We start from the raw sequence: 13,457 nt of genomic DNA, 5'->3' as shown, positions 1-13,457 counted from the left end.
ACAAAATAATCAGCAGAAAAGAATTAGAGCCTTTTTGTGAGCCTGAGTGAGTCATGATCCAACATTGCTTTGCTTTTCAGAAAGGACTGTTGCAGACCTGAGGGTTATGAGCAGTAGAATAGCAACAGAAGAGCAGAACAGCACACAAGACAGCTGAAATAGTCCTTCCTCTGTCAGGTAAGGCCTCGGGCAGATTACACTATATTTCTTGAAAAGGAAATAAACTACTTGTTGAGAATCTAGAAAACATGAATGAAAAAAAGTAGGGGTAGAGAAAATATCTACTGTGAAGAAAGATTTAACCAATAAGGACTGCTTGGTCTAAAAAAGGGGAAACAGAGGGCTTCATGATAAGTGTTTTCAAATTCACATACATCGCTACTGGGGTGAAAGGAGTACTCTGTTCTCTGAGTAAGTAGGATAAGCGGTAACAGGCTTTTGATGAAAGCAGGACACGTACACAACCTGTATTAAACATCAGAATTAATTAAGAGGTTATGAGGAGCTTCAAGAAAGTTTAGACAAGCATATATCAAGAATCGCAAAGGTAGCAGATGCTCTCCTGAGGCATGAGAATGTCTCCATGATTTTAGAGGGTCCCCTCCAGCCCTATGGCACATTTAGGAAAAACGAAAAAAAAAAAAGTAAGGATCATTACTCTTTCATTCGACAGCTTTACTAAAAGACTTTATAGTTAATGATCACACCAAACTTCTGTTAATCAGGGCTCATCTACTCATGTAATCCATTAAGGAGTGTGCAGTGAAGTATAAGTTACATTATGTTACTTTCCAAGATCCCATGGAAACCATAAGCCAATGGCTGAGTTGAAAATGGCCTATGTAAGGACACAAACTCAAATTTCAACTTATAATTAGTATTACGAAATTCCAGGAATACATTAGTGAAACATAGGTCACCATCGGCTGACATTTTGGCCAAAAAAAAGGCAAATTAAATGCCTGTCTAATTAAAAATGGATGTCAGAACCACCAAGTTTCTCAGCTAAATGCATAGATAAGAAAGTCAAAATAAAAATCCATAATATGCTGAGTTCACAGAAACTGATCCTATCCTGGGAAAGCAAGGGTTGTCAACGGCAGTGCTATCATAAAAGTACTGCAATAGTCCCAGGAGATCATTATTTTTGCTAAATTCAAACCTTTTCATGTTCTAGATGGGGAAGGGCCCTTGCACTTTGTTTAGAAATAGTTTGTGAAGACGTCACATCTAATAGAACAATTCTGATTTAACTGAAGTATAATGGAAAAAGGATAAGAGACACTAGGTAGAACAATTAATCTAATAATTTAGTATGCAGAAATACAGATCTCTCTTCTAAGGGACTTTATAACTGAAGTATACTAAGTCTATATCTGCAAGGCATCATAAAAATTAAAATATTCCCCAACAACCATCAGTCCCATGGACCACTGAAAGCAAGATGGACTATCCATTCCCTGTAGTCCTCCAGGAACACCAAAACAGTCAGCTGAAAATCAGCATGAAGTCCCACAGCCTCCAAGACCTAAATATTTCTGTGGGCTATTGGCACAGATGTAGCGCATGTTCAGGACACGTGCTTTGGTTAGAGCTCAAAATATCTGTGTGTGAATTGGGTCATAGCACCATTGCCCCTTGCAAATCCCCAAATTTATCTAAATTTATTTGTTCTAGACAGGAGTTAGACACTCAAAGTTTACTGTGCTTGTGTTCTTCTCCAGAAGACACCCTGGTCCTGACTCTTTTTAACTTGTTTTACTAAGCCCTGGTCAACCTTGTCCTACAATTTAGACTGTGTAAACTGGTGAGCTAAAACACATCCTCAAAATTTTTAGGTGTTTTAAGTGCTTTGGATTACAAATAGTCTTTTTACTGCACATTCAAAATGCTTAATAAAGCGCTATGCAAATCAACTCTCTTTAATATTTAATAAAAATATTAAGTTCTACATTTACACATCAGAGAACTCCACAACACAATATTCAAGCTACGCAAGACAGATTCACAAGGATGGCTTCCCATATTACACACTGCAAATACTAGAATTTCAGTCTTTATTCAGTCAATTCATTCAACTAATTAGTGTTTGTTTTTGTTGTTTTTGTTTTTTAAGTTTCAGAACTGGTAATGAAATGTTTGTCCTTATTAGGCCAGCTTTGACTATCCCAAATTCAAAGGCTACAGGTTAAATTCAGAAGTGGAGAAAGAAGCTGAAAAACAAACGTTCAAATATAACCTGAATTTCTCTAGACTTTAAAATCTCAAAATACTAATTCCTTTGTTTCATCAAAGTAGAACAAAACTTAATAAATAAACAGGACAGCTAAATTCAAAATTTTGTTGATTTTAAGAAAACGAGCATTCCAATCCCCACCATGCAGCATCAAGAGCATCAAGCATAGTTTTAGCACATTTATATTGGCTTGGTCACAATTTCTTAATAGGCGCAAAAAAAAAAAAAAAAAAAAAAAAAGGCAAGTAAGTTGATACAAGTGTAGTCTTATAGTCTATAAACAGCAAAAAGAAAACATAGTTGTCCTAACCAGTTAATTCATAAGAAATCCAATTACTAGATTTTTCTGCTTTATATGTAACATCACAAACTTTCTGGTTTTGAGAATATATCTATTTTATGTTTAGTGAATGAAAATTATATGAATGAAATTATGAGTTATATGGAATCCACAGTATTATAAGTACCTTTGGAACACATAGCATGATGTGTTCTCGCAGGTTTTCTTCCTTAGGGGAAAAAAAATGGAATCACTTGTTTTGTCTCAAGAACCAATCCTTTAAATAGTAAGAAGTTTTTAATTGGAAAATATTCAGATGGGCATTGCAGGAAGATCTAAATATAACTATAGTCCAATTTACTATGATTTAGCATTCTATGTAGTATTTACACTTAGATCTCCATAGCATCATTAAAACATTTTGAGCCATTTCTGTAAATAGGATTGAAAATGTAAGATCGAATACAGTGCAAAATTGCTGACTTATGCAATTTTGTTTTTTAAGATTTTAATTATTTCTAGCAATCCTGGCTCTAAAATTTCACTTTTAAAAATATAACAATAGAAAAAGCAATAAATGGCTGAACAGACTCCATAGTTTTCCTGAAACATCTAGATGACATTATGAAAGTTTTGCAAAAGCTACTTAATATTCTGACATCAAATTGTTACAGAAGAATCTCCCAGGTTATTTTTACATACAATCAATGGATTATTCAACACAATAACTCATTCATGAACTCTATCACTTCTTTTCAAAGCCTTTAAGGAGTTCAAAGGCTTTAAAGAAGCCTAGGGACTCAAAGAGATATATCAATCAATGATTACTTGAGTTTTGACGTAAATATACCATTCTCTCTATATATATATATGTTGTAACATTTACTACAGAATTTTATTCTATGCATAATTTACTACAGAATTACAGAATAATTTTATATTAAGTAGATGTTATTATAATTAAAAACATATTTGAAAGCATAATAAATAAAATAGCATTTCTTTATATGCATTTCAATTTTTAAATATTTGGATACAGCAAAATTTTGGTAAAATATTAGTAAGCCAGAAAGATTCATTCATCTTAATGCCAATTATCTTTCATTGGAAATTCAGGTTAACAGTTCACTTGATGCACTGGTTAGTGGATAATCATCATTTGTTACTTTTCATTAAAAAATAGTTCCATTATCTCAGCAAACCACTCAAGTCATTTAGTGTCCTAATTAAAGTAACTAGCTGAGGTCATAGCAAACACCTTGGAAATTAACACTTTCTGGAAGAAAAATTCGTTTTTTTTTTTGGAAATATATTTTTAAATAAAACTGCCCCTCTAAAAAAAAATAAAAAAAAAAACTTCAATGTACTTTTAAAATAAATACTTTCTTGGGTTTTTTCTTTTTCTGGAATATCTACCAAAAATTATTTATGTGAAAATTTTCATAGAAAAGTGCTAAAAATACTCAGAAAACTTTAATTTGGAAACTTTGGACATTTTACTTGGATTTTTTAATTTTTTTTCATTCATTAATCTTTATACCTTCTTTCATCATTTACTCCACATCTCAACAAAGACAGTGCTCAAGAAGTCAGCCAAAAGAAATCCTGGTCATACTTAAAAATTAAAAAATATTCAGCAGATAATCCACGGTTTTAATAAATTAGTGTAACAGCACAGTTACAGTAGTTTCACATGGAAGACAAATACAACAAAATTTACTTATTTCCCTTATATGATGTAGGAGCCTTGATTTGCAAGCTCTGCTGAGGAAAGCTATTTAACTGACACTGTACTGAGGCTGCTGCAGTCCCTCAGACCTACTAACATTTGACTTTTGCAGCTACTCCCACACGTGGTTTTCACACTACCAAGCTCTCACACGTTTGTAACAAGGACCATACATGATAGCAAATGCAGATTCTTAAATTTAGGATCTGTATTATTAGACTAATACTATTACAGTATTTACATATGCCAACTTTAGCTAAAAGTAAAATAAGGGTGATTCTGATTTTCTGTAATTCTAATTCAGTAACATACTCCTCCAAAGTAGGGAAGCATAATAAAAAAGAAAAAAAAAAAGTTTAAAGTATTGCATTAAAAAAATCAGAACTATGTCAATGCATTTATACCACAAGAGCTTTTGCTAAATAGTACTATTGCTTTCAATTGAACTTAATGTTCAAAACAAAGGAGAAAGAAAATTATGAGGGGAAAAAAGTGTCAAACTGGAAATATAAGCAGAAGCTCTGTTGATGATCACTTTTCTATTTTATGTGTCAGGTTTAAATTTCCCTGTGGCAGCAATTTAAATCTTTTTTTCTTTCCTGAGGCTGCTTAAAAATTTAATTTAGCTCGGGCTCTGTGTCTGTGTTCTATAATAGGAATATTGAAAACTCTTCTAATTTGGGGGCTGACCCTTTTAACAGATTATAGAAATTTAAACATAATTAATCAGCTTTATGCATATAGTTACATAGACTTTCCACAATCTACTCACGTAAAGTTCTTTGCTTGAGTTACAGTAGAGTAGAGTACCTTACAGAAGGGTATTTGAAGGCTTATACTCCCAAGTCACACATTCATGGGGTGCACATACAGTGGAATAATCATTTGTTTGCATGTCCACATGCACATACAGATAACCATTCATAAATCTACATGTTTTCCAAAGTTACAACAGTAAAGACCAGCTCACTTTAAATCCTTTGCATTCTAGCTCCTATATATTTTTCCCATATTTTTTAGTAAGAATTGGAAATGGATTCTCACTTCGGAAATTACTCATCTGCTCAGAATGGTCACTACTGAGTGGCAGAGTTCTTTTCATTCTTCTTCTCTCCTGTTAGCTTATAATATCACAGTCCTCTATAGGAGATTGTGTTAAACATACGGTATGAAACAGCAAGCTAGTACCTGGAACATTTCCTCCAAGAGAGGGAGATCTGAATCAATGCCTTTGTCAACTAAATGAGGAAGTGTGGGCAAAGACACAGAATATGTGCATAAGTCATCTCACAAAGAATCCTAGGATCTTGGAGAACAGAATTTACCACAAATATTCATAATAACAATAATAATAAAAAAGTGAAGTTCCTCTTAACTTTTATCCTCCATTTACTTCTCATACTTGCTTAACAATTGCTTTGCAATAAGATATTCTCATGATTCTGAAAAACAGTAGCGACCTTCACCTATGTCTAAGTCCTATGCTATAGAACTTCAAGTATGGGTGCCACATTAACTGTCTGACTTACCAAACAACAGGAATGGATGAAGTCCTAGTCTTAGTCTAGGACTTGGGATTATTATATTCTATGTTATTAATATTCTACGAAGAAAGATAAGGGAGAATGAAAGCCAAGTACAGCTTTCCAATTTTGCATGTTTTATTGTTGTCCAATGGTTAGAGAGAAGAAAGTGTGAAGATTTCTGTGATCTGTTCCCTTTTCTTTCTCTCTGTAGTTCCCAGGGCAAATTTTGATTAATTTCTGTGCTGCTCACCACATCCAACTGTGAAAGAGTACACTTCGATTTCACATTAGGTGTTTTTGATGTATAAATAACTAATGTTTAAAAGGAGATTAAAGTGGCTAAAAGAGAGAAGTGCTTTATTAAAAAAAGAGAAGATTTGGGCTGCTATGCATTGTACATAGTGAGGTTTCTGACGAAAAATCAGCTGAAATTAGCACAAGGAAAAAATACCCTGGAAATATTGTTCAAGGGTTATGGGTGAATGAAAGATCATAGTAAAATTAGAAATTACTGCTAAGAGAAAAAAGAAATGTCAAGGGGATAATTAACAAGGAGTGATTTCTGAGGACATTGCACAGTTAGTGTTAAATCCCATCTCCTCTGCAGGAATACAGCTAAATCTGTGTAATATTATTGGGGTTGTTCTGCTTGCAAGTTGATTGCAAACTTCTTTGATGGCTTATAGCATAAAATATGCTATACACAAGAACAACTAAGGAATCACTTTTTGTTGCTAATGCTTTTAATACAACAGAGCAAACAAAGAGCAAGCTGGTGAGAGACGAAAAAAAAAAATCAATGAACATGTATGGAGGAGAAAAGAGTGGTTTTGTGATATACCCCCTAAAGACACAAACTATAAATCTCTCTCTCTGCATGAAAACCTCTTGTTCTGGTGCGAGGTGAAAGTACCAAGAAGACTGAAACTACCTATGTCATCATCCATCTCCAAGGCACTAAAGGGAACAGAAACATGCAAATTCAAATCCAGTCCTACAGACTTGCATGGATTAATTTGACCTGCTCTATTTCCCTGGGACCTGAGGTGAAGACTAAAAAAAAAAAAAAAAAAAAAAAAAAAAAAAAAAAAAAAAAAAAAAAAAAAAAAAAAAGACAAAAGCCAGGCAAAAATCCTAGGTCAACACAGACAACATAGATAGCTTTTATGCCTGATGTGATCTCAAGACCTACTTCCTTCACTGCTGTTTTCACAAAGTCTGAAATATTAGAAATTATTAGCAACTCCATAAACGGCTCATTCCTGTCCATTAAATCCACTCATATCAATGGGAAGCACACATGGTCCAAGAGTTTTAGCAAAAATAACTCAGTAAAATTACTAGACGGTTTGAACGGGTACATCTCAGCAGCATAAGCACACTGGGAAAGGGATTTTGATTGATACAGATTTTTTGATTTGATACAGAATCTAGTACAATGGTAGATTTTTATTTTTTATTTTATTTGCAATCTTACATCTATGACTTCAAAAACTTGTCTAAGAAAACAAAAAATGTCCAGTATACTTATGAACAGAGCTCATCTCAACACCGTTTAACGCTTTAACAGCTTTCTTCATAATATTTTTGCTGGATCATGTTCTTCAAAACAGAGCGCCTATAGTTAGTCTTTTCAACGAACATTTTCATGCTCAGAGCTGTTAGAGTCTGGTGATGTGGCTGCTTTTAAATAGCATGTTCAATCTAATAGAAGATCAAGACACATGTCTGAAAAGTGGAGGCCATCATCAAGAAGAGATTCGAATGCATTTAACAACATGTATTATCACAATATTTTGATACATGACATAAAGGTCCATGCATTAAAACCAAAACAGAGCTGTTGAAAGCTTTTGAGGAAAATAAAAAAAAAAAAAAAAAGTCAAAACAAAGTTGCAATTTAAAAATACTCATCATTCATAAAGTGTTATCGTATACACATTTTGCTAACAGGTCTCACAAGTGACTGGATAAATGCTTCAATATTTTAAGAGATTCAGAAATGAACCTTATTAGCCTTAATGTTAATTTCTGATATCTTAGCAACACAAAAGGTCCTTTCAAAGTGAAACAGATACAAATACATTCTTACTGTGACCAGGTAACTTACAATTAGAAAAAATGTTGAACTGCATTGATATATATGAGGATAAGGCCTGAAATATTTGTGAGCGCAGATTTATACCGCTTTACATCAAAAGGAGCATTTTCAGTGCTGGCACTGGATGTTTCATGAGGATACATATGAGACTCGAATTAGCGAAAGAAAAACAAACTGCTTAAAAAATGAACACCCATTACGAACAGTCCAAGGAACCGCAATGCAAACTGAGCAATCAAAAATATTTCAAGTGGACAAATTTCCTCCTGTTACAGAGTAAATAATATATTCTACTGCATAACCTCAGCGCAGCTACTGACAATTTGATGGTACATTGCACAGCTAGCCACAAGATGTGCAAGTCTAACAGCATTATGATTCAGCCATGCTGGGGAGCCTCTTGTATATGGAGGAGCAGACTATGTGAAGTACATTGCCAATTCCAGCTCTGTATCATTCACACTCAGCAAGGTCTGAGAATCCTGTAAGATCTTTTGCCAGCAGCTCTCCATACACATCAAATTTCCTCATAAGCTGTTCCTTTCATGAGTTGATTCATATCTCCACTTTCTTCAGCCTGGGTTTTGTCATCCCCATTAGTGATATTAGCCACTGATTTTTTTGACATGAATTATATGGCAGCGCCGGGATTATCCGGGTGCAAGCCAGAACTAAAAGCGAACAGACTGAAGACAGAATCCAACACATATGTTGCAAGCAGAGTCTTCTGACTCAGCACGGCAAAAGCTATCTCATACTATACTGAAATTACCATATTCTGAAATTGTCTAGATAGCTGAGACGGGATAAAATCAAGCTACTAGATTCCTCCAGATTGTATGCGAAATAAAATGCAGCTCCAAGAGCCATCATTTCCTCGGAGTGCTGAAGATCTCTACAGTTGCACGAAACGGCCTCCTCTGGACCTCAGAGTCTTTGGCTAGCAGGAGACATTTGTTAAACTGTAGACAGATTGGGCAGCTTTCAATTGTTGGTAAGAAGAGGTAAGGTATAGCAGGCATTCAGAAAATTCTGGTCATATCAGAATACACTTTAAACATTAGCAGAGCTCCAACTCCAAAAAAAGAAATGTGTCCTTTCTTCTCTTCATCCCCCTCTTCTATGCTGGATTCATTGCTCTTTCCCCAATATTTCTCCCTTCCTTCCAACAGAAAAGAGACTGGACAACTACATTTGCAGGAAAATCAGCACTAACAGGAACAACCTAGACACATTTTTTTTGCATTACAATAGTAACAAGACCAATTCATTTCTCAGGAACACATAAATATGAAACATTTACATAACATATAGGAGAAAAAAATAATTTTGGATTGGGTAATATTCACAAAACTATGTTCAGAGAAAGCTTTACAATAAAATAACATCTGCTTACAACTATGAGTTTTAAAGGTATCAATGAGATTCACTTTCAGATCAGGATTAAAAGATTGCTATTGCTTAACTGTAAAATGAATTCCCAAACTCTGTTTGAACATGAAAAGCTAAAGAACTCACATGCTTCCATTAAGGAGACATTCAAATTCACTCCTGTCTAGTTGAAAGCGGGGCATTGGTTATGACTGAAAGAGGAATCTTTGACTCATGTTCAATAAACAATGTTTAGTCAGGAAAAGCAATCTTATCATCACAACAGGAGGACTACTAGGAATATCCAAACTCCTTATCTGATAATCCTGTATTCTTCTGTGCACAACCACCACCACTCTCACCAATTCACCTGATGGATGTCCATTTTTGAAAAATGACTAATACTGGTCCGGAGAGCTAGCACCTAGAAATCAATCCTATCTATGAGCAAGGAGGAGGGATGGGGAAAGCACATTTTTCCTGTTTCCCTCCTCTGTGATTGGAAAGTAACCTGACAAAAATGCACGATTGCTTTAAAATGATCATATAATTATGCAGAATGATATTCATTCAGTAAGATGTTCTTTGTAACTAATTACCGAGTCATACACTCCATTTAATTATCAACTAGGTTTCATTAAGTCTTGAACTTATCTTGTAGGTCAGGCTTTTTTTTCTTCTTTCCTTTTTTTTTTTTTTTAAATTTCTCTAATTCATAATCATTCATGCCATGAAAGTTAATTCTGTATATTATTTTGCTAAATCTAGCCTCACGTAGACCATAAAGATCATACAGAATTTCTACAGTTCATTCAGAATGCTACAGATTCTTTAATTCTAGAAAACCAATAGTGAAGTGGGCATATCAGCTTGCTACATGTCTATTACTTGACTAGAAGTTTACTGTGAATATTGAAGTATTCAAATTTAGCATTTACTTTTCTTTGCTAATTCATAATGACACATCCACATTTTGCTTTAAAATGAACAATTTCAATTAAAGAGATTTTCCTGGAAAGTCAAGACAAAATGCAAAATGATTTAAAATATGACCAACTATTAATATAATACTTCCACTTCCTCCCACAAAAGTACTCCTCTCAGCTCAGTTATGACTTCTGATATTAAAAATCTATAACCATAAAAACAAAATACAACAAGAATTGGAAAAAAAATAGAAAAAATATAGATAATGAAGGCACAAAATCACCTTAATGTATTGATTCTCCATAGACAGAAAAGTTAACTGCAATTATTTTGAGCTACAATTGAGTGTGCTGTATTGTTCTAGAGCAAGAATATCTTGCTTTTCATATCATGAAAATCATCAAGACATCTAGATCCTGTTCTCCTTGTTTTTTTAGGCTTCTATTAAAAGCTACAGAAGTGTGATAATAGTAAGTTGGAATAAAAGAGATATTAGAGTCAGACAAAAATTTCCCATTAGGTCACAACATGCATTCTACCAACAAGAAAACTACTAGCACTTTCCCCAAACCAGTTTTCAAAGACTATGGGACTTCCATCACTTCTCTCTAGAGACAATTCCACCACTCTAAATGGATCCCACTATTAGATACATTTTCCTGGTAGTAAGACTAAATTTTCCTTTGCTCAATTTCATCCCTTCAAAATGCATCCCTTGGTTGCAGTATGAAACACTTGCTCATTCAAAACTAACCATGTGTCTTTTTCTTTCCACAAAGCAGCATAACCTACAATGCTCTGGTTTTATTCACATAGTTTTTAACAATTTTATGCTCTACAAGTGACAGTTTTAGTATATAAAACACATTTTTTTCCCTTCTTTTTAATAAATGAGAATTCCCCCATTCTACTTCTGAAGCTACAAAATTCGTAAAGCTACACCTTTATATACTGTTTATGGTTGGGGTTCTACATGTAGATCATTCTGAATTTCCACAAGTAGTTTAGACAGAGGAGGTTATCAAACCTCAGTTCTATGTGAACAAGTAATTTAACTGCTTTAAATGCAGAATTTCTTGGCCTACTTTTTTATACCAAATGGACTCAGACATATCTAGTACGTACAGGTGCATTCAAGAGGATTTCTTTCATTTAAATTTTAAATATTTAAATGCTACATTTACCCTACATAAATTCATTTCCTTGATAAAAACAAGGAAGAAATGGAAAATACAGAGTGATGGTAAATATATTAATATGTAAGATATAAAACAATTATTTCTCAGATTTTATATTGGCTTATTGATGGTATTCTATTTATATTTTATGATCATACATTTTATTGCACGTTTATAACCCGATTTTATGTAACTATTATTTATATCAATCTATATCAAATAAGATCAGCAGCAATATACAGACACATAACCACGACAGAATCATTTCTACAAAGAGACCATGGTTCAGCTTGAAGGTCCCCATTGGAGAATAGGAAAAAAGAGATTATACTCATGATCCTACATTGACTTTCAGTGACTACCACACCTGCTTAGCAAGCCTTAAGCAACCTCTTCAGGGATACTTCCAAAGCCTGGCATCCAACAACTGTATGATATTTTGTCTGGATGAACACAGCCTACTTGAGATCCCACTTGCTTTTACAGAATAAACCAGAAGAACTGGAGCACCTCTTTCACCTCACTCTACTGCTGGAAGAAAACCTGGGTTACTCATGGTGCAGTGAAGCATTCCCCCCAGGATATCACAGACACCAAGATCTTTTTCCTGAGATTATCACCAGGGTTGCACTAAGGCAATCTCACGGTACTTGCTGAGGGAGGAGTTATGAAGATAACTGTTCCTCATTGAGGAACTCTCTTTTCTGCCCAGTGATGTACAATGGGGTTTCAGTGGGATTTACTAACAACAGAATATTGACGTGTAATCTCACTTTTAGTCTAACAGGTTTACTATTACTCAAGTTACAGAATTTTAGAATTGTCTGAAATGTTTAGAAATCTGGAAAGCTAGACAATAAAAGCCAGATTTTGATTCTGGTAATGATAGAAGCTGATTTTCTCTGTACTGACCAGCTGGCTCAGTAGAAAGTGAAACACAGTATTGTCTGCTGAAAGACACAGCAATAAGAGCAAAGTGAAGTCTGACATGGGTGGCATTCACTAAACATTGTTAACAAGACGTATATGTTTGCAAGACATATAGATTAAGTTAATCAGAATGACCTTTGATCAACTGGACAAGTATCCATCCCTGGTTTAAATTTGGTGAAAAAAACAAAATCAGGGTCAGATGAACTCATTTTACTTAAACAAGAACTGACCTGAACCTTCACCACACATGAACCATCCTTGGTAAATATTTTAGAGCGGCATGAAAAATGTAAAATTCTGTATAAATGCTTTAGCATGTAACGCTCGATTCTGCCATCCTTTCTTGCATCAAGCAGTTCCCTGCTCCTTGAGTCATCCCATAAACCGTATGTATCTACCTAGGGAATAAAATAGTTGCCCCACATAAGGGTAGAGAACAGCATTTCTTTTGCCTTCTACTTGCTTTTGAGGTAGGTTAGGAAGATGTCTAACATACCAGACCTCACAGTAATGCACAATAAACTGCCTAGAGAGAGGTAGATACCACTCTTTTTAAAGGTATTTCTGAGCTAGACCTTTTTCTAATCTCTGTTTTAAGTACAGTACTTAGTAACAATCTGAATACATTTTTTTTTCATGTTGAAATCTTCTTTTGACACTGCATCTGTCACACAGCCAACATGTCTGACCCAGATGTACTGAGTAAGCCCTGCAGATTATTTGTCAAACAAATTCTGGAACCCAATATTTGGGTTTTTATTTAATTGGTATGCAAATGAAGAAACAAGACAGCATTTGTGCTCGATACAGTTGTCACTTCGAATTCTGGTAACATTCATTATCATGCTTACAGATGTTTTTTTTACACCTAACATCTGCCAATACCACCTAAACCGCAGGAAGTTGACAAACCTGCGCGAACTTCCTCTCTGTCTGTCTCTCTCTCTTGCTTTCTGTTATCTGTTCTGTGCACGCTAATTTTGTGCATCTGAGGCCTCTGCTCGCCAGAATTATGCCTGCTTCCTAACACCTCTGCCTCCAGAGCTTTGGATTTGAAATTGAACAGACACAGAGCCAATTTATCATAGGATGACATGTGTCATGTTCATGGTATAACCAGAGGGACCTACTGTATGCACTGTATTTATCCTTTTGTTGTCAACAGGGACAAAGACA

This window comes from Nothoprocta perdicaria, unplaced genomic scaffold, assembly GCF_003342845.1.
Source record: "Nothoprocta perdicaria isolate Ctin4 unplaced genomic scaffold, notPer1 scaffold_35, whole genome shotgun sequence".
NCBI classification, from domain to species: domain Eukaryota; kingdom Metazoa; phylum Chordata; class Aves; order Tinamiformes; family Tinamidae; genus Nothoprocta; species Nothoprocta perdicaria.
This window is presented reverse-complemented; position numbering follows the sequence as displayed.